This window comes from Phocoena sinus, chromosome 8, assembly GCF_008692025.1.
Source record: "Phocoena sinus isolate mPhoSin1 chromosome 8, mPhoSin1.pri, whole genome shotgun sequence".
Lineage (NCBI taxonomy): Eukaryota > Metazoa > Chordata > Mammalia > Artiodactyla > Phocoenidae > Phocoena > Phocoena sinus.
This window is the reverse complement of record NC_045770.1, coordinates 60,689,347-60,709,974: the sequence shown is the minus strand read 5'-3', so window position 1 is coordinate 60,709,974 and position 20,628 is coordinate 60,689,347. Positions and strand designations below refer to the sequence as shown.

The window sequence follows — 20,628 nt, the reverse complement described above, 5'->3', positions numbered from 1 at the left end:
GGTGAGTCTGCTGACAAGGCTGTGCCTGGTATAGGGAACCACCCTGGCTGGAGGTCTGCCCCCACCCGCTGCTCTGCCCCCTACCCTGTGCTGAAAGACAGCTAGTCAGGCCCCTCTCTCTAGCCAAGGCAGAGTGGGCCCCAGAAGCCTGTCTGGAGAGACCAGCCTGCTCCCTGAAGAGGAGAAGATTTGAGAGCTGTCCCATTGGGAAAGGAAGCCCTCTCTCCTAGGCGAAGGCCCACTGACCTGCCACCCTTGGAAGGTTTCCCCCACCCCTTCCCAAGAGGAGGAGCTAAGTGTGGAGAGGCCAGGGGTCTGCCTGAGGGGACAGAGAGCCATCTTCAAGACTGGACACAGCAAGGTGAGCAAGAGGAGGGAAACTGGGCTAGTCCTAGTCCATGCCCATCACACATGGAGAGAACCTACCACAACATCCCCAGTACTGAGGGGACCCTCCAGCTCCCCAGTGACGAGAGTGGGCTCAGGAGCCACGAGGAGCCAGGGGACCAGCTCCAGGCCCCGTTCTGTTACCAAGCAGCTGCAAGACTGCCGGTTCCAAGCCTCAGCTCCCTCAGCCATAAAGTGGTGCCTCCTACCTCCCCGGTGTGATGGGGAAATCAAATCAGTTGAGGAACATGAAAGAGGGTAGATCTTATGTTAGGTGTTAGGCTACATCACAAAAAATAATTATAATAAGTAAATAAATAAGCAGGAGGAAACTTTTGGAGGCGATGATATGTTTATGGCATAGATTGTGGTGATGGTGTCATGGGTATATACAATCAACCCTTGAACAACGCAGGCCTTAGAGATACACACCCTCTGCACAGATGAAAATACATGAAAAACTTATAGATGGCCCTCTGTACCCACGGTTCTACACCTCTGAATTCAACCAACTGCAGATTGTGTCATACTGTGGTATTTACTATTGAAAAAACAAAAATCCACATATAAGCGGACCCATGCAGTTCAAACCTATGTTGTTCAAGGGTGAATTGTATTTATCACCAAATTCATCTGGTTAAATACATTAAATATGTACAGCTTTGGGGCTTCCCTGGTGGCGCAGTGGTTAAGAGTCCGTCTGCAAATGCAGCGTACATGGGTTCGTGCCCCCGTCCAGGAAGATCCCACATGCCATGGAGCGGCTAGGCCCGTGAGCCATGGCCGCTGAGCCTGTGCGTCTGGAGCCTGTGCTCTGCAACAGGAGAGGCCACAACAGTGAGAGGCCCGCTTACCGCAAAAAAAAAAAAAAATATGTACAACTTTTTGTATGTAAATCATAACTCCATAAAGTGTTTTTAAAAAAAAAAAAAAAAAAACAGCTATCTCAATCCTGAGGAAAAAGAACAAAGCAGGAGGCATAACCCTCCTGCTGGGGACTTCAGCCAATACTACAAAGATACACTAATCAAAACAGCATGGTACTGGCACAAAAACAGACATACGGATCAATGGAACAAAATAGAGAGCCCAGAAATAAATCCACACACCTATGGTCAATTAATCTTCAACAAAGGGGGCAAGAGTATACAATGGAGAAAAGACAGTCTCTTCAGCAAGTGGTATTGGGAAAGTTGGACAGCCACATATAAATCAATGAAGTTAGAACACACCCTCACACCATACACAAAAATAAACTCAAAATGGTTTAAAGAGGGAATTTCCTGGCGGTCCAGTGGTTAGGACTTGGCACTTTCACTGCCGAGGGCCCAGGTTCAATCCCTGGTTGGGGAACTAACATCCCACAAGCCGCACAGTGTGGCCAAAAAAAAAAAAAAAAAAAAAAGGTTTAAAGACATAAATATAAGACATGACATCATAAAACTCCTAGACGAGAACATAGGCAAAACATTCTCTGACGTAAATCGTACCAATGTTTTCTTATGTCAATCTCCATGGCAATAGAAATAAAAGCAAAAATAAACAAATGGGACCCAATCAAACTTATAAGCTTTCACACAGCAAAGGAAACCATAAACAAAATGAAAAGACGACCCTCAGAATGGGAGGTAATATTTGCAAATGATGTGACCAACAAGGGCTTAATTTCCAAAAATATACAAACAGCTCAAAAAATTCAATAACAAAAAAACAGACAACCCAATTGAAAAATGAGCAGAAGACCTAAATAGACATTTCTCCAAAAACATACAGATGGCCAACAGACACGTGAAAAGATGCTCAACATTGCTAATTATTAGAGATATTCAAATCAAAACTACAATGAGGTACCAGCTCACATCGGTCAGAATGGCCATTATTTCAAAGTCTACAAATAACGAACGCTGGAGAGGGTGTGGAGAAAAGGGAACCCTCCTACACTGTTGGTGAGAATGTAAATTGGTGCATCCGTTATGGAAAACAGTAGGAAGGTTCCCCAAAAAACTAAAAATAGAGCTACCATATGATCCAGCAATCCCACTCCTGGGCATATATCTGGAGAAAAACGTGGTTCAAAAGGATACATGTAGGAACTTCCCTGGTGGCACAGTGGTTAAGAATCTGCCTGCCAATTCAGGGGACACGGGTTCAAGCCCTGGTCCGGGAAGATCCCACATGCTGCAGAGCATCTAAGCCCGGTCGCCACAACTACTGAGCCTGTGCTCTAGAGCCTGCGTGCCACAACTACTAAAGCCCACATGCCTAGAGCCTATGCTCCACAACAAGAGAAGCCACCGCAATGAGAAGCCCACGTACTGCAACAAAGAGTAGCCCCCATTCACCGCAACTAAAGAAAGCCCACATGCAGCCCAAAAATAAATAAATAAATAAATAAATAAAAGGATACATGCACCCCAGTGTTCATTGCAGTGCTGTTTACAATAGCCAAGACACGGAAGCAACCTAAATGTCCATCAACGGATGAATGAATAAAGAAGATGTGGTACATATGTACAATAGAATATTAGCCATTAAGAAGAACGAAATAATGCCATTTGCAGCAACATGGATGGACCTGCAGATTATCAAACTAAGTGAAGTAAGTCAGACAGAAAAGGACAAATATCATATGATATCACTTATATGCTGAATCTTAAAAAAAAAAAAGTGATACAAATGAACTTATTTACAAAACAGAAACAGACTCAGAGAACGAACTTATGGTATCCAGGGGGAAGGGTGAGGGGAGGGATAGATTGGGAGTTTGGGATCGACATGTACACTCTGCTATATTTAAAATAGATAACCAACAAGGACCTACTGTATAGCACAGGGAACTCTGCTCAATATTCTGTAAAAACCTAAAGGGGAAAAGAATTTGAAAAAGAATAAATATATGTATATGTATAACTGAATCACTTTGCTGTACACCTGAAACTAACACAACATTGTTAATCAACTATGCTCCAATATAAAATAAAATAAAATTTTAATAAAATAATTTTTAATTAAAAAAATAAAATATGACAGGACTTCCCAGGTGGTTCAGTGGGTAAGACTCCACATTCCCAATGCAGGGGGCCTGGGTTCAATCCCTGGTCAGGGAACTAGATCCCACATGCATGCTGCAACTAAAGAGTTGCATGCTGCAACTAGAAGGTCCTATGTGCTGCAACTAAGACCCAGAGCAGCGAAAATAAATATATAAATAACTAAATATCTTAAAGAAAAAGAATTCTTAGAAATGTTTATTCAAAAAAAATGACACAAATGAACGTATCTACAAAACAGACTCACAGACATAGACTTGTGGTTGCCACATAGACTTGTGGCAACTTGTGGTTGCCAAGTGGGAGGGGGTGGGGGAGAGTTGGATTGGGAGTTTTGGACTAGCAGATGCAAACTATTATATACAGGATAGATAAAAAACAAGGTCCTACTGTATAGCACAGGGAACTGTATTCAATATCCTGTGATAAACCACAATGGAAAAGAATATGAAAAAGAATATATATACATACATACATATATATATATATATATATATATATATATATATAACTGAATCACTTTGCTGTACAGCAGAAATTAGCACAACATTGTTAATCAACTATACTTGAATAAAACAAATTTTAAAAAAAAAAAGATTTCTTGGGCTTCCCTGGTGGCGCAGTGGTTGAGAATCTGCCTGCCGATGCAGGGGACACGGGTTCGTGCCCCGGTCTGGGAGGATCCCACATGCCGTGGAGCGGCTGGGCCCGTGAGCCATAGCCGCTGAGCCTGCGCGTCCGGAGCATGTGCTCCGCAATGGGAGAGGCCACAGCAGTGAGAGGCCCGCGTACAGCAAAAAAAAAAAAAAAAAAAAAAAAAAAAAAGATTTCTTAGGACTTCCCTGGTGGCGCAGTGGTTAAGAATCCGCCTGCCAATGCAGGGGACACGGGTTCAAGCCCTGGCCCGGGAAGATCCCACATGCCGCAGAGCAACTAAGCCCAAGTGCCACCACTACTGAGCCTGCGCCATAGAGCCCGCGAAGCACAACTACTGAGCCCACGTGCCATAACTACTGAAGCCTGTGCGACTAGAGTCCGTGCTCCACAAGAGAAGCCAACACAATGAGAAGCATGCACACCCCAACAAAGAGTAGCCCCTGCTCACTGCAACTAGAGAAAGCCCACATGCAGCAACAAAGATCCAATGCAGCCAAAAATAAATAAATAAATTTATTTTAAAATTTTTTCTTGGGCTTCCCTGGTGGCGCAGTGGTTGAGAGTCCGCCTGCCGATGCAGGGGACACGGGTTCGTGCCCCGTTCCGGGAAGATCCCACATGCCGCGGAGCGGCTGCGCCCGTGCGCCATGGCCGCTGAGCCTGCGCGTCCGGAGCCTGTGCTCCGCAACGGGAGAGGCCACGGCAGTGAGAGGCCCGCGTACGCAAAAAAAAAAAAAAAATTTTTCTTTTTTTAATTAATTAATTTTTAATTTATTTTTTTGAATTTTATTTTATTTATTTTTTTATATAACCTGCTCTTCTCTTCACCAGGCCAAGTTACATCCCAAGTTTTCCATCAGTTCTCTTTCAAAGTAACAACATGTAATGAGTATAGCAGATATTATTGATGGGGTTGGGGGATATTTCTTGATTTTTCTTAGGAAGAACATGGGGTGGGGGACACATGAGGAGAATAAACAAGCATGTTTACAATGTCCCTGGGAACAGGAGCGTGCAATAGCACGGAAGTCATCCTTCCCAGGCTTTGAGTGTACAAGGAGAGAAGCACAAAGTGGGCAGCACTGGGGCTGATAGACATGTTGTGGTCTTCCAAGGATTTCGGAGGCAGCATGTTCTCCTCCCTGCAGGAGGAAATAGCCCTCACCTTCAGGGTGCTCTTGGTCTAAGTATATACTCACTACTAGCACTCTGCTGCTCCACCACTCTCCTTCTCTACCTGACAGAAACAGTCAAGTTTCCAAAGAAGCCCAATAAATGTTTCTTGATTAAATTCAGTGACATGTCATAACCCTAGAGAAAATACTAGGGAGGCAGAAGCAATTCTCTCCATTATAAGGTGGCTGCTCATTTCTGAGTCAGCCACTGCTCTGTCCCATGACTGTCCAAAGCGTCCAGATATGATTTCAAAATACAACAGAATGTCTCCTAATGCTCTCCATAGAGTTCCTCACGTCCTTGCCTTCATCTTCACCACTAGCACCTGAGGACACCGTTCAACGTGGAGCAAAGAGCATGGGTGTTAGAGTCCATTAGATGTCGGTTTAAAACCCAGCTATGCCTGAAGGTTGAGCTGCTTGGAAGGCATGATGAACAAAGGACAAATGCAGACCTACAGAAGAAAATATTAGCACAGCAAGCCCTCTCTGAGCCCTGCTTGCAGCTTCACTGTTCTAAAGGTGAGGGGAAGTTTTCACAGAACTAGAAGCCACAAACCAAAATGATCACCTGGGATTTTATCTCACTCTCTCCTAGTTCCACCTTCAGAGTATCAGTTAAATTGCCCTAACATCTTCTCTAAAGAGAAAACCATTCTGAAGATATAAATGGTCCCCTAACAAGTTTTACCAGTCAGAGTCCAGTCAGGAAATCAGAAACCACACTAGGTATTTCAACAGAGAATTTAATGTAAGGAATTTAGTTAGACAGGAGGTAGAGACTTGAAAAGGCAAAAAGAAAACCCTGAGGTAATACATGGGTAGCAGGAGCAGCAACCACCCCCAGGGTTCAAGGAACAAAGGGAAGAGGTTGAGATGGTCAGAACCTAGAAACTTGGAGAAGAAGCATCCAGAGCTGAAACTCGGGCTTCTGAGCAGAAGGTGCTGCAAGGAGGCTGCAGCACCTTAGGAACTCATGGGAAGGGCTGTGTACAGCGGGGACACAGATTTATGAGAAGGAGGTGCTTTTTGGCTAGTGTTGCACCTTTGGAGCTCAGAGCCCCGTGAGACTGGGATGCAGACCTCTTGGTGGGCTGGGGACTGCCCAGAAGGTGCTGGTACCTCTGAGGGGATACAATGAGGCTGGATCTGGGAGGGCCCAGAGAAGTTATAAACTGAAACCGATTGCAGTTGCCAGAGCAAAGGTCTGTTGGTGGTGATACTGACTGGAATAATAAGCAAACAGGAAGGAGCCAGTCCATTCTGCCTTCCTCCTTCTTTCCAATAACCCTCAAGTATCCATCGATAGAGTAATACAAACTAATGCCTGCCCGAATAAGAAGTAATTTGCAGAGTCCTAACCCCACCATAACAAAGCTGAGTATAGAAGGTCGAGTTTGGGGTGAGACACGATAGCTTCACAACTTTGAAACTGTTGCAAAAAATGTTTCACAGAAAAAGAGAAAATGAGAGTATTGCCTGACCTTGTTGGCCTGACCTAACCATTTTGCAAGTGAGCAGAGAAGAACTCTGGTCTATTTCTTATATATTTTACACACATTGAAAGAGGACCATGAAAGGCTCCCTTTACATTTTGTTCAGCCAGGAAAATAGGCATACTGTCTAGGATATTTCCACAATAGCTCCTGTAACAGATATTGCAATGACAGCAAGTGACTTTGTTACCAAGGCTGTTGCCCCAGAATCATACCCCTGCCCCTCCCTTGAATGGAAACCAATTACTGTTATCTAAGTTTTGGGAGGAAACTGCAAAGAGAAAAAACATGAACGGGTTAGAACCAACTAGGCCCAAGATGGTGGAAGATTCGACTTCCAGGAGTTCTTGAGCCTCTTTATACACTCATTGTAATGCATAAGCATGCTGAATGACACAGCCACCAGCGCTGTGACAGTTGATAATCTCCATGACAACAATAAGAAAAGCCCATACAAGGATGGAAGAGGACAGTTGTCTCAGTTCCAGGTTCTCCCCTGTTCTCAGATAACTCATGAGTATTCCTCCCACTCTTTACAACTCCCTCCCTTTTATCTCAACCTTCCTGTATATTTGGTGTTTCCGCTGAACTGGGTTGAGCTGACTTGCAAATTAGGTGCCAGCTTCTCCATTCTTTGCCATTGAATAAAACTTGTGCTGCTCCAGTTACTGGCTGTGCGAATCCAATTGGAAAAAGAACCTCCCTGGCCGAGACAAGGAGTCTCAGATGGGCTAGGACTCCAGCACGGGTCAAGTTAACCAATTCGGTAACAACTTGTCTTGGTGAAAGGGAGATTAGCAGATCTTGACAAAGTGTTTGTTTCTTCTTGCTGTCTTGCACATCTGCCATCCCCAAGAGAACATTCTCAGATTAATTTGCAAAAGGATGAAAAATAGATGGAGCAGAGCCAAGTCACCCCAGTTATCCCAGCCAAGGGCAGCCAGTAGTCATAATGTGAGCAAGCCCAGTCAAAATCAACAGAGCAGCCTGGTCAACCAACAAGATGGGAGCAATAAATTCTTGCTGATGTCTGTGTCCCACTGAGGGTTCGCAGTAGTTTGTTCCATGGCAATTTTGTCGCAATAGACAAGTGAAACAGATAGTGGTAGCAGGAGTAGGGTGCTGTATAACAAAAATCTAAAATATGTGGCGTTACGGGCTTCCCTGGTGGTGCAGTTGTTGAGAGTCCGCCTGCCGATGCAGGGGACACGGGTTCGTGCCCCAGTCCGGGAAGATACCGCATGCCGCGGAGCGGCTGGGCCCGTGAGCCATGGCCACTGAGCCTGCGCGTCCGGAGCCTGTGCTCCGCAATGGGAGAGGCCGCAACAGTGAGAGGCCCGCGTACCGCAAAAACAAAAAATAAAATAAAATATGTGGCGTTGGCCTGAGACTAATCAGAGGACTAAGGCAAGAAAAGGAGAGAGGAAACTCTGATTCTGAGTTAAGCCATGGGATTTTCTTTGGCCAAGGGGATGTTAGCAAAGCTGATACAAGCAAAGACTCAAAAAAGTGCCTGGGTATTGACAAAGAATCTTTGCTTGACTAAACTCTGGTCAGGCTCCTGAACCTTCTCCTAGGCCCGTCTGTGCACTTCCCTGTAAAATCCAGTTTCAGCAAGAACCCTGCTAAGTCAGTTTAACTAGAATCCTTCACCCTCAATATCTGATCCAGTTCTTCCGCCTCTACCATCCCTCAGGTAATGTCTGATCACCTGGCCTGTCCTCGAGCAAAGAGTCCTGGTAGGTCCCTTTAGCCCAAATCCCCTGACCTTTATTGTTTCCTCTTAGTAATTCTCCATCCATTGACCCCCCTCCTGCTTCTTGTCTATAAATTCCCACTTGACCATGTCATGTTTGTAATTGAGCCTGGTTCTATACTGAGGTCTCTCTTCTACCATTGACATAGTTTTGAATAAAATCTGTTTTTACCTCTTTAACTACTATCCAACTCTGGTTTTTCTTCTATAGTATTTCTACGTATGTTCTTGCATCTCTGCCGTAACTGTGAGAGCGTGCTTGGGCTAGCCTGCTGGAGGAACAGAAGATGCATAGCTGAGTTGCCCCAACCATCCCACCCAATGCTAACCTAGATAAGCTTATAGCCAGCCAACCCCTAGACACGTGAGTTAGCCCAGCCACCTAGCTGACCACCCCAAGTGTGCGAACAATAAGTGCTTACAGTAAATACGTGCCATTGATTTTTCTGTGACTGCTTGTTATGCAGCAATTTTGTGATAAGAGATAACTGACAAAATGACTAAACAATGGTTTCTACATATTATGTCTACAATAAATATTTGCCTTTTTCCCATATCCCACTATAGTAATATATGTTGGATAAATGTCTTTTTAACTGCTTAACAATGTGTTCTATAAGGGTAGAAACTGTATTTTAAAGATATCAGAGTAAGGTAGTAAGAAAACATTATTCTTTTAATAGGAAAGTCATTGTTTGTTAGAGAAAATACATTGACTGTTGCTTGAAGGTAGAAGGTGTTAACGGAGGGGATAGTGCCAATAAAAGGAATCAAGGATGCCTGGGGAAATGGCTGATTCAGTGTTGGGGTATGGAAAATGGAAGATGATCTAGATTCTCTTATACTGCCAGAAAGCAATGGAGAAAACTGCAGTCTCTTAAACAAATGATAGATGTTAACATCACCAGTAATGGCACAAAGTGGTATCATCTATCTTCTGAAATGATATACTGAGAAGGGCACAATACCACTTTTGTGGTATTCTTGCAAAAATATATATATAACTTGAATTAAATCAAGAGGAAACTTGAAACAGACCCAAAATGAGGTATGCTCTACAAAACAACTGTCCAGTACTTTTCAAAAGTGTTAAAATCATGAAAGACAAGGAAAAACTGAAGAACTATTCTAAATAAAGGAGAATATGAAGACATGAAAACTAAATGCAAACATGCAATGTTGGATTGGATCCTAGATCAGAAAAGGGACATTAGTGGGACATTTGGCAGAATTTGGATAATGTCTGTAAATTAGATAATAGTATTGTATTGATATTAGTTTCCTGGTTTTGATAAGTGTACTGCGGTTATGGAAGACGCTAACATTGGCGAATCCGGGTGAAGGGTACACAGGAATTTTCTGTACTGTTGTTGCAACGTTTTTTAAGTCTAAAATTATTTCAAATTTTTTAAACATTTGTAAAAGTGGGTAGAACTATTCTCCGGGAAAAATGAGGGAAATGTTGAGCTCCTAGAGAGAAGGAAAATGGGAAAGAGAAAGGACAATCTAGGACACGACAAAAGTGTGCAGACTCTATAGTGTGACCCTCCTTTAAGCCCCCTCAGTGATGGCTACAAAATCACAAAAGCTGCACAGAAACCTAAGAGAACAGCAAACATAAGAACAAAGACAGGGCTTCCCTGGTGGCGCAGTGGTTGAGAGTCTGCCTGCCAAGGCAGGGGACACAGGTTCAAGCCCTGGTCTGGGAAGATCCCACGTGCCACGGAGCAGCTGGGCCCGTGAGCTATAAATACTGAGCTCTGCGTGTCTGGAGCCTGTGCTCCGCAGCAAGAGAGGCCGCTACAGTGAGAGGCCCGCGCACCGCGATGAAGAGTGGCCCCCGCTTGCCACAACTAGAGAAAGCCCTCACACAGAAACGAAGACCCAACACAGCCAAAAATAAATAAATGAATAAATAAATTTATTTAAAAAAAAAAGAACAAAGACAAAGTGAAAGTGATATGTTAAGCCACAGGAACTTGCTGAAATCATGGTGAGGGCTCTGTATTATCAGAACTCACAAGAGGCTATGCATGCGATATAATAACTGTATACATTACACTTCATTATTTATTGGAAATATTAAAGAAAGGTACATCTAAATGTTAAAGTCCAAACCATAAAGCTTTTATAAGATAATAGAGGAATATATCTTCACGACATTGCGGTAATGAAAGTCTTTTTAAATAGGACACAACAAGCACTAACCTTTTCTACAGAGGAAAGAAAAAAGGATATAAATTTGACTACATTAAAATTCAGAATGTTTGGTAATCAAAAGCAGACCTGCCACTTTTATGTAATACATTATATAGGTAATCTGCACAAAGGCATCTGACAAAAGCAAGTGAAAGATGAAATTCAGCCCATACTGCACTTACCACACCACACTTACCAAGCCATCAGAAACGGAGCCTTTTTGTAATTTGTACAAAGGTATCCTATGTACTAGACATACCTTCAATCAAAAGATGTCATAAGTAAGTGAAAAATCATGCCACAGATTTGGGGAAGATATTTATAATACATTTAACCAACAGAGAACTAGTATCCAGAATTTATAAAGAATAACTACAAATCAATAAGAAGACAGATAACTTATTTCATAAATAGGTTAAATTGATAAAAGATTTGACAGTCACTTCAGAAAATAAGCATATGAAAAGGTATTTGTCTATACTATTTCAGAATTCAAATGTTAGTCATTTATGATTTAAAGCAGAATGAAATGTCTCACACCAGCTCACATATTTAAAACAAACTAAATGTATTTCACAGTTTTTAAAAAATGTAAAAAGAAAAAACAAAAATATTTCAGTTAAAGAAACTTGATTTCTTCAGCTAAATTAGAGTTTCCACAGAGAAACTGCAAAAGGACCAAGATAATTTGGCTGAAACTGGCATGGTCGTTATATACCATGGGTGTCATCATTTTCCAAGGCACTAAAGTCACATCACACTGCATTAGATTGGGAAGAAAATCACTTTTGTAGACTAAGAACTGTTTCATGTCCACAGCTAGACTTGGAATTTTCCATAGAACCTGGATAAAAGTAAGCCAGTTGTCCTAGAAAATTAAGTACTTCTACAGCCTCCATCAATACAAGAGCTAATCATTTGCTATATTCCAGCTATTTCCAGTGCATTTAATTCCTTCTCCTAATGGGAAAGAACAGTAGAAAGTAGAAAGTAGGACTAGCCAGTTAGATTGCAGCACAGCAGAGCAGATATGAACACAGGCTTCTGAAGTCAGAATGAGTGTGGGTTTTTTGTTTGTTTGTTAATTTATTTTTTTAAAATAAGTAGCATAGAGAAATAAATCAACAAAGCAATGTACCATTAGAAAAATAATGGACTAAAAACTTTTTAATGTAAGCTACTTACTTATCTGTCATTCAAAAGCAGGCAAGAGGTCAAGTGTTCAGGAAATGAACATATCACAATTTGGGGAGATCAGGAGTTACTGTGAAGAGTGACATGATTTTCAGTGGGTCCCAATTGCTTTTGTGTGAATATTGATAACTTCCTAATTATGATTATAAGACCTAGTGATGTGATCTTCTACCCAGTTCTCTCTAGTCTCACCCATAGTTAGATTCCCACATAAATTCTGTCAATCATAAGGTAATTTTTAAGCATCCGGAATATATTCATTATCTTTTTGTGCACCTCTGGGAATCCTCATGTTCTGTTTCCTCTTTCTAATTTTCAGATTAGAAAATTCTAACCTAATCTAAATCTTTTCTAAATTTCATATTTTCTCCAGCCTGAATCACTACTGTTTATTCTTATGACATCCTTCAATATTTATCCCAAATGCCACATCAGTGAAGCCCTCACTGATTAGCTTAGACCTTGAAAAGAGTTAATTGTTTTATCTTAGAGGTCATAGAACCTTATACTTTTCTCTTTTATTGTAGTCTAAGTACTTTTCTTTTTCTTATTCCTGTTGTAATCTAACCAGAACTCTCTTGAAATAAGGGACAATTCTATGAGACTTGTGTAGACATTTTTTTGTTGTTGCTCTTCAATTCACTCATTCAACAGCAACTTACTGGGGCTTCCCTGGTGGCGCAGTGGTTGAGAGTCCGCCTGCCAATGCAGGGGACACGGGTTCGTGCCCTGGTCCGGGAAGATCCACATGCCGCGGAGTGGCTGGGCCCGTGAGCCATGGCCGCTGAGCCTGCACGTCCTGAGCCTGTGTTCTGCAGCGGGAGAGGCCACAACAGTGAGAGGCCCGCGTACCGCAAAAAAAAAAAAAAAAAAAAAAAAAAAAAAAAACAGCTACTTACTGAGAGAGTTCTAGGTGCAAGAATTATTTTAGATGCTGAGACATAATAGTGAACAAAACCAACAAAACTCATTGCCTTTATGGATTTCACATTTAAGTTGTTGCAAATACGTACATACCAAGGCAAACCAGTGCTAACACAAATTGGGGAATTCTAAAATGAAGGTGCTAAGTCACCAAAAGGTTGGAGTGCAGCTTAACCTGAAGAAATTTCTGGAAAGAACAAACAACTATAAAAATGACTAAGATTCTCTGTTTTCCTTTGCTCATCTATCCTCTAAGAGTGTTATTTATTTTTTCTACAATCTCACTCTCTCTCTGAAAACTGGATTTTTGCGTGCCCTACATATAACCACCTACATGATACAAAAATTTAATCTCTTTATTCCTCATTCTGGAAGAAAGGTCTCTGATTACAGTAGCTTGGTCAACATTTGCTTATGGTTTATCAACTATGACTGGGGCTGGTGGCATGACTAAATTGTATAAAATGGTACAAAATGGCTGCCACTACTATAATCTCATGAATGGGAGAAGATTTTTAAAAAGTGGTGAAACTTCAGAGCTCACATCTCTTGGTTGACCTCAGAATGTCCTTATGAATGTAGGCTTTTGGGTATAGGTATTATGTCTATTCTGGCTCCCACTGAAAAAAAAAGAAGAAATAAAAAAAGAGAAAAGGTATTTGATCTCCAGCCTCTCATATACAGATGTTCAGGTTGTGCACTATACAACCTCAAAACATCTATTGTGTAGACATAGTAGATTTGTATATGTATTCAAACAATTTCTCAGCAGATGGCACTGGAAACTCTCATGCACTACTACTGAGGTTATAGATTGGTACAACCGTTTTGCAAGACAGTTTGCCATTTTCTAGTAAAATCAAAGATATATATGCATACCCTTTGATCCCGGAAATCTCCTCAGGCACTTGGGCATCAAAATACATGTACAAGAATATTCATATTGGCGTTATTCCTAATTGTGGAAAACCAGAAACAACATAAATGTCCCTCAGCAATAGAATATGTAAATAGATTATGGTACATTTATACACTGGATGCTAGCAATAAAGTAAGCTACAGTCACATAAAAGCATGAATGAATTTTACAAACAAATATTAATTTTTCCTTATTTTTGTAAATCTCCTTAGAATACAATAGACTGTATAAAGCCAAAAATATACAGATGTATTGTGGGGTTTATAATTTATGCATAAATAAAGCCTATGACAACAATAACACAAACAATGGAAGGGGGGAAACAGAAGAATCCTGTTGTAAGGATCTCATACTCTTTGTTGGAGTGGCATAATATTACTTAAAAGTAGATTATGGTAAGTTAAAGATGTGTACTACAAATCCTAAAGCAACCATTAAGAGGCACAGCTTATAAGTCAACAAAGAAGATAAAATGAAATCATGAAAATAGTTAACCCAAAGAAGGCAGAAAAAGAGGAAAAGTTTTTCAGTCCTACTGCTCTCAAATTCCAGAGGACAAACAAATGCCTCTCTGGAAGAGCCAGCCCCTGACTCCGTGAGTCCTGGCTGTTCTCAGTACAACCCACACCAAAGTCATCTCCTTCCCGAGCTTCTAAGCTGCCTATTATGGGGAAGTAGATGCCTCATGAATCTCAGCGTGTACATACATGATCAGGTACTCAGGCACATGCATGCACACACACACACCACACCTATATCATGTCCTTGTCTCCACCACAGGGCTGTCACTGTCACCCAAGTGCCCTTTCCTGCCTTTGGGTGACCCCCAAATTGCAGGAGCCCCTCGCCCTCAGCTGAGCCCCAGGTCATCCCCAGCTTCTGCCTGTTAGTGCCCCTGAAATGGAAGCTGCCCTGAACCCTGACTTGCTCTCTCTAATGGCTCACCTGTAAACTAGGGAAACCCCTCAGCAGATGTGACTGCTCTGTGAGAAAAAACAAGAGCCATAGAAATTAAAATGTTAGTACGCTGTCATCTCTACCCAGCCTCTATCCCTGGGGTCCTCCCTAAGTTCTTCTGGGTTTCTCATTGTTTCCTCCTTTGAGTCCCTGGAAATGCCTCCCCACTGGGTATCTCATACTCCACTGGAAATCCCCTGGAGTCACAGGGCTACTTATCCATCCCTCCTCTCAGCCTCATAGAGAAGTGCCTTGGAGCTGGGCACTGACCTCAGGCCTTACCTTTTCAGAGGTGAAAACAAAGCCACAGAAGGCTATGACCCAACGGGAGTCCTCTACAGGCTACCACGGTGAGGTTGGGATGAAAAGACAAGAGATTTATGGGGGATTTGAGGTGGTAAACATGAGATTGGAATTGAACTCCACATTTACCATTGACAAATCTACATTCATATCCCAGCTATCATTTAACACTTATGACACTTTAATTAGTTATCTTCTTTAAGCCTCAGTATTTTCATCTGTAAACTGGGTTAATAAATAGTATTCGTCCCTTAGGGTTCCTGTGAATATTAGAGATACTCTATGGAAAAACCCTTGGAACCATGCCTGGCATGTAGTAAGTACTCAATAAATGCTAACTTGTACTATTGTTGCTGAGACTAAGACTGCTTGGAGCCTCTCTGATGCTGCCTTGTGTGTGGGGTGTGAGGGAGAAAACGGTGGTGTAGACAGAAGAGTCCAAGAAGACCTAGATTTGAGGCCAGGCTCTTCTTGCTAGGTGAGACTAAGCAATCACTTAGAATCTCCTAGCCTTGATGGGGTTAGTTTTTCATTCATTCATTCATTCATTCATTCAACTTCAAAGAGCTACTCTAAGTTAGCTGCAAATGAAAATGTTTATTAAAATCCCTTGGTGCATTCATGTATTCCTTCAACACAACACTTACTGAGCACATACGTACTCTGCAGTGGGCTCTGTGCCGGGCACTGGGAGACAGATGAGTAAGACATGGTCTCCCCACCAGCAACACTTTCAGTCTAGTGGGGAGCTAGATCAGCAAGCCAGCAATTATAGCATGATAAAGACATGTCCAGGGCCTTGGCTTTAATGGTGAGGAGAAAGATTGGAAGCTTGAGGACTGAAAGAAGTTAAGGATGAGTTTATTTTCACCAATGACAGACTTGAACTCCATATGCTGAGGGTAAGAGGGGAGAAGTGGAAGATATCCTGAGGACAAAAGTGAGGAAAGACATCTCTTTCACTGGGAATAGAAGGAAGAGAGAAAGATGAGCACAGTAGCCAGTTTGTGGGGACAGGGAAGTTAAAGGAGCTCTTGTCTGTGGTGCTGACTTTTACAGTAGAGGAGCTGTGTCTCTTTCTGCAGAGAGCACATGACGTCTGGCCTCTTTATCTCTGCCCTCCTATCTGTCCCCCTCCTCTGCTACTCAGAACATTAAGCCTTGCAGGGTGACTTAGTTGTGTTGGTCTTTCGCCTCTACTAGTCTGTAAATTCTTTTTTTTTTTTTTCGGTACGCGGGCCTCTCACTGCTGTGGCCTCTCCCGTTGCGGAGCACAGGCTCCAGGTGCGCAGGCTCAGCGGCCATGGCTCACGGGCCCAGCCACTCTGCGGCATGTGGGATCCTCCCGGACCGGGGCACGAACCCGTGTCCCCTGCATCGGCAGGCGGACTCTCAACCACTGCGCCACCAGGGAAGCCCAGTCTGTAAATTCTTTACCTTGAAGCCTCCAGAGCAGCAGAACGTCTCCTTCTCTGGTTTCCAGAATCCCATTTGCTCCTCGTTCTCATTCCACCCCTCTTCCCTCTTTTTCTGTCTCCTTCACTGACACCTGTTATGTTACTCTGTCGGCCCCTTAAGATTCTATCCCATGCCCTCAATAACATTATAATCCCCAAATCCAGCTTTAATCCTTTATCTGAGCACTCCACCCTTATTTCCAGTTGTTGACTGGACATCTCTTCATTTGTGAGTTTTCACAACATCCAAATGGGTTTATTAAGTGTACCTCCCAACACTCCAACACTGTTCCTCCTTCCTCAGGTTTTAGCAGTCATCACAGCTGAAAAACAAAAGCAAAAAAAACCTTGAAATTATTGTTGATTCCTCTGTCTCTCTCCACTTCCACTTAGTTCTTAAGTCTGATTGATCTGTCTCTAGAAACATCTATTCATCTGTCTTAAGACCTTCATTAGCCAGTAAACTGATCTCCTCATCTTTTACAGTCTTTTTCATTCCTTCTGCCCTGCCTTGAGGAGCTTGTTATTCTACATTTCCTCTACTGACTGCTTTGGAGCCCAGTGTCAAAGAAGCTCCTTTAGGAGTTTACCTAAGTAATCCTAAGATACAGAACAGGAGAGAAAATTACAGTTCACGTGACAGAGACAGACCAACCTTGTCCAAGTTAAGATGTTTGTGGGCAGCCCATGCCAGCTTATTCTCCCCCTTAAGGATGACCATCCTGTGGTATTTGGGAAGGAGCGGGGGTCCCTAAATGTCTCTTGGCCACTGCTCCTCCGTGCTGCGTTTTCCTCCATGCCCCTTTATTCCATCACAGATCACCTCTCACCTCACTCACTCTCAGCTCCTGAATTCCACCCCCCCCCAGAAAGTCTTCAACAGACCTCCCCTAAGAATTTTTACCACCTCCCCACAAGTGTTGTCTGGTCTTTGCCCAACCACAACGAAAGTACATTTCTCAAAATTTGAGTTATTCTGAGTAAAATAATGCTCTAAGAGTTCCAGAAACACATTCCAGGGTGGGCTTTGGAATTCCAAATCCACTTCCTTTTGAGGTCTCTCTGTGAACTTAGAGATGCTCCTCTTTAGTCTTCTGAGTATTCAGAGGGTGGCTATAGTAACACCAATGTAAACATTGATTTTCAGAGACAGTACATTTAAACCTATAAGAAAGAAGAATATTTCTTCCTAGCTGCTCCACAATTCATAAGGCTTCTCTAATCTTCAACGTAATTAGTAGTTATAGTAAAATGATCAACTGCCTCATTTGCCTGAAAGGTTTCCTGGGACACCGGATGTTCAGGTCTAACACCAGGTAAGTCTCCAGCAAGCCAGGACTAGTTGGTCATCCTGAAGTTAAGAGCATGCACTCTGGAGTCTGTCTGGGTTCAAATCCAGCTCTGCCACTTACCAGCTGTATGATCTTGAACTAGACTTAATCTCTCTGTGCCTCACTTTCTTCCTCAGTAAAATTAAGAAGATTAAAAAAGATGAAAGCATTTAGAACACTGCCTAACATATGGTAAATGTCCAATAGGTGTCAGTTACTTTTATGCATATCAGGGTTAATTCCTCTAATCATCACACCTACCACCACCAAATGGTTCTCGCTAAGAATCTGGATAAGATGTGAGCCCAGTACTGAATCACACATCTTTAATCTTAATATCTGCTCTCTTAATTATACAAAAACCTGGCCAAAGCTTTGAAATTACTACTCTCAGAGCCCAGTTAACTGTTTAGCTTCTTACCATCTTCTCCCTGTTCCTCATTCACCTTACCCGACAAGCAATGCTCGAGCACTTCCTGTGTGTTTATGGTGGCTCTGTGCTTGGAGCTTCAGAGAACACAATATAGGTATGCTGTTACCCCTGTTCTCCTGGAACTCACATTCTGAAAGGAATGCAAGCATCATCCATGACACTGATGACAAGGCCAGGCAGGAGGCCCCACATCCAGTCTAGAGGGTCTTAGGAAGGGAGAAGTCTCTGTGGCCCATTGTTTGTGTCCAGGAAGAACAGAAGTACTCCTCAGCAACTTTCCTCTCCCCTTGCCACACAGTGTACCCCAGGCACAAAAGTGAGGCCATCATTCCTGACTTGTTCCTCTCTCCCAATAAGCCCCACTTGGTTCTTCCCAGGCTTCTTGGACCAAAGATTCCTCATATATTCTTTTTTCCTCATAATCAAGGGTCTTCTTCATCCTTTCTATTGCCTCTGGCCCATCACTCTTTTTTCTCTCCTATACCACACCTACTTTCCGCCTAATCTTTTACTCAGCAATCAAATACCTGGAGTATCACAGATAAACAGCATCTTGTAAGTTTACATTTCACATACAAAAGCCAAGAGCTCCCTAAGGACAAGGAATGTCTTGTTCATCTTTGTTGCTCCCATGACACCTGACATAGTACCTGTCTGTGCCCCAAAAGAGTAGACATACGTGCACGAAGAGGTGGATCTTCATCACAAACCACGCAGGCCCTAAAATAAAAATAGGTTTTCTTCCATTGACCATTTTGTTCTAACAGTCTCTGATCCCCACTCCTGGGGCCAGCTCAGGGCCAAAGCCAGTGGGTAAGGATGGAAATAGCAGCACCTTCAACATCTCCTACACCAACTTCTTCCTGGGGGGCTTCTCTGGATTGCGACAGTGGAGGCCCCTCCTGGTCCTGCCTCTTACTTTTCCCTATGTGACCATCGTCTCTGCCAATGCCCTCATCATCCACACGGTGGCGGCCCAGCAGAGCCTGCATCAGCCCATGTACATGCTCATCGCCCCGCTTCTGGCTTTCAACATTTCTACTGCTACAGCGGTGATACCCCCAAAGCTGGAGGGCTTTGTGCATTATGTTAACCCCATATCACTGCATGGCTGCCTGGCCCAGATGTTTTTCATCTACCTCACTCTCCTTCTGGACTACAACCTCCTGCTGGCCATGGCCCTAGACTGCTTGGTGGCCACGTGCCACCCACACTGTTATAGTGACCTGACGACCTCCCATCTGCTAGGCGTGCTGGCCTTTATTGCCCTGACATGGAGCCTGGGAGTGGCAGTGCCCTTGGTAGTGCTCACCTCACGAGCTTGATTCTGCCAGACGGCAGTGATCTGACACTACCTGTGAGTACGTCACACTGCTGAGCACAGCTTGTGGAGACTTGACCTTCAACAACTGGTTGGGGCTGGCCATGCGGTTGATCACTGTGACCTTTGATCTAGCCCTGCTGGGGACCTCCTACACCCGCATCATCTATGCTGTCTTCTGGATATCTCCTGGGGGAGCCCGAACCAAGGCCTTGCACACGTGTGGCTCCCACTCCCATTGGTCATCCTCACCATCTACCTCTCTAGTCTCTCCACTTCTATCGTTTTCCAAGTAGCCAAGACTGTGTCTCAGGATGTCCAGAACCTGCTCAGTGCCATCTATCTGCTGCTCCCAGGAGCCTTGAATCCTGTCATCTAGGGGGTAAGGATCAGAGAGATCAGGCAACATGTAGAAAAGATGCTCTGTGGAAAGGAATTAGCCCAGGAGGTTAGGGAGAAGCCAGAGAGGCTGCAGAATATGAGAGTGAAGGAGAAACTGCCAGAGTGAGAGAACTTCATCAACTTGGGAAATTGGGGCTGTGACCTCTGGGAACAAGAGATAAGCAGGCAGTACTGAGGGACAGGCTGGAATTTCCTGAGATTATGGATGACTCAACAGCAGGTTCATTGTTGGTAAACTATTCCTTTTTGAATTCTTAGAATGCTCTGTTTTCACTCCAATGATAAAATTGCTTTTCCCTATTTATTCTTGTTATTAGTTTCTCTGTCCTCTTCTCCTTGACTCCTGAGAAAGCCCCCCAGTTAATATCTGGATATATGGAGCTCCACTGGAAATTGTATAGAGCAAGTTGCACAGACCACGACTTGCCCTGAACACCCAGTCTGAAACAAATAAACAGGCCAGGCTCTTCCCTGGTGCCCAGTCTCTCCCAGATACATAGTAAGATTGGACATGAAGCCCAGTCTCACCGAATATACAGGTCAGTTTTGATGCCATCGGTCTAATGCAGGCACACAAGTTAGGTTCTAGAGTCCAATCAGTTCCAAACACAGGTGAGCCTCTGCCTGATATTCCCAGTCTGATATCCCCAGGCACACAGGTCAGGCC

The 20,628-nt window shown here is 43.2% G+C and overlaps 1 pseudogene; it reads left to right on the top strand.

The window, feature by feature from the left end:
- Window positions 1–411: 411 nt before the first annotated feature.
- LOC116758326 lies at window positions 412–20,067 on the top strand (annotated as a pseudogene).
- Window positions 20,068–20,628: the final 561 nt, after the last annotated feature.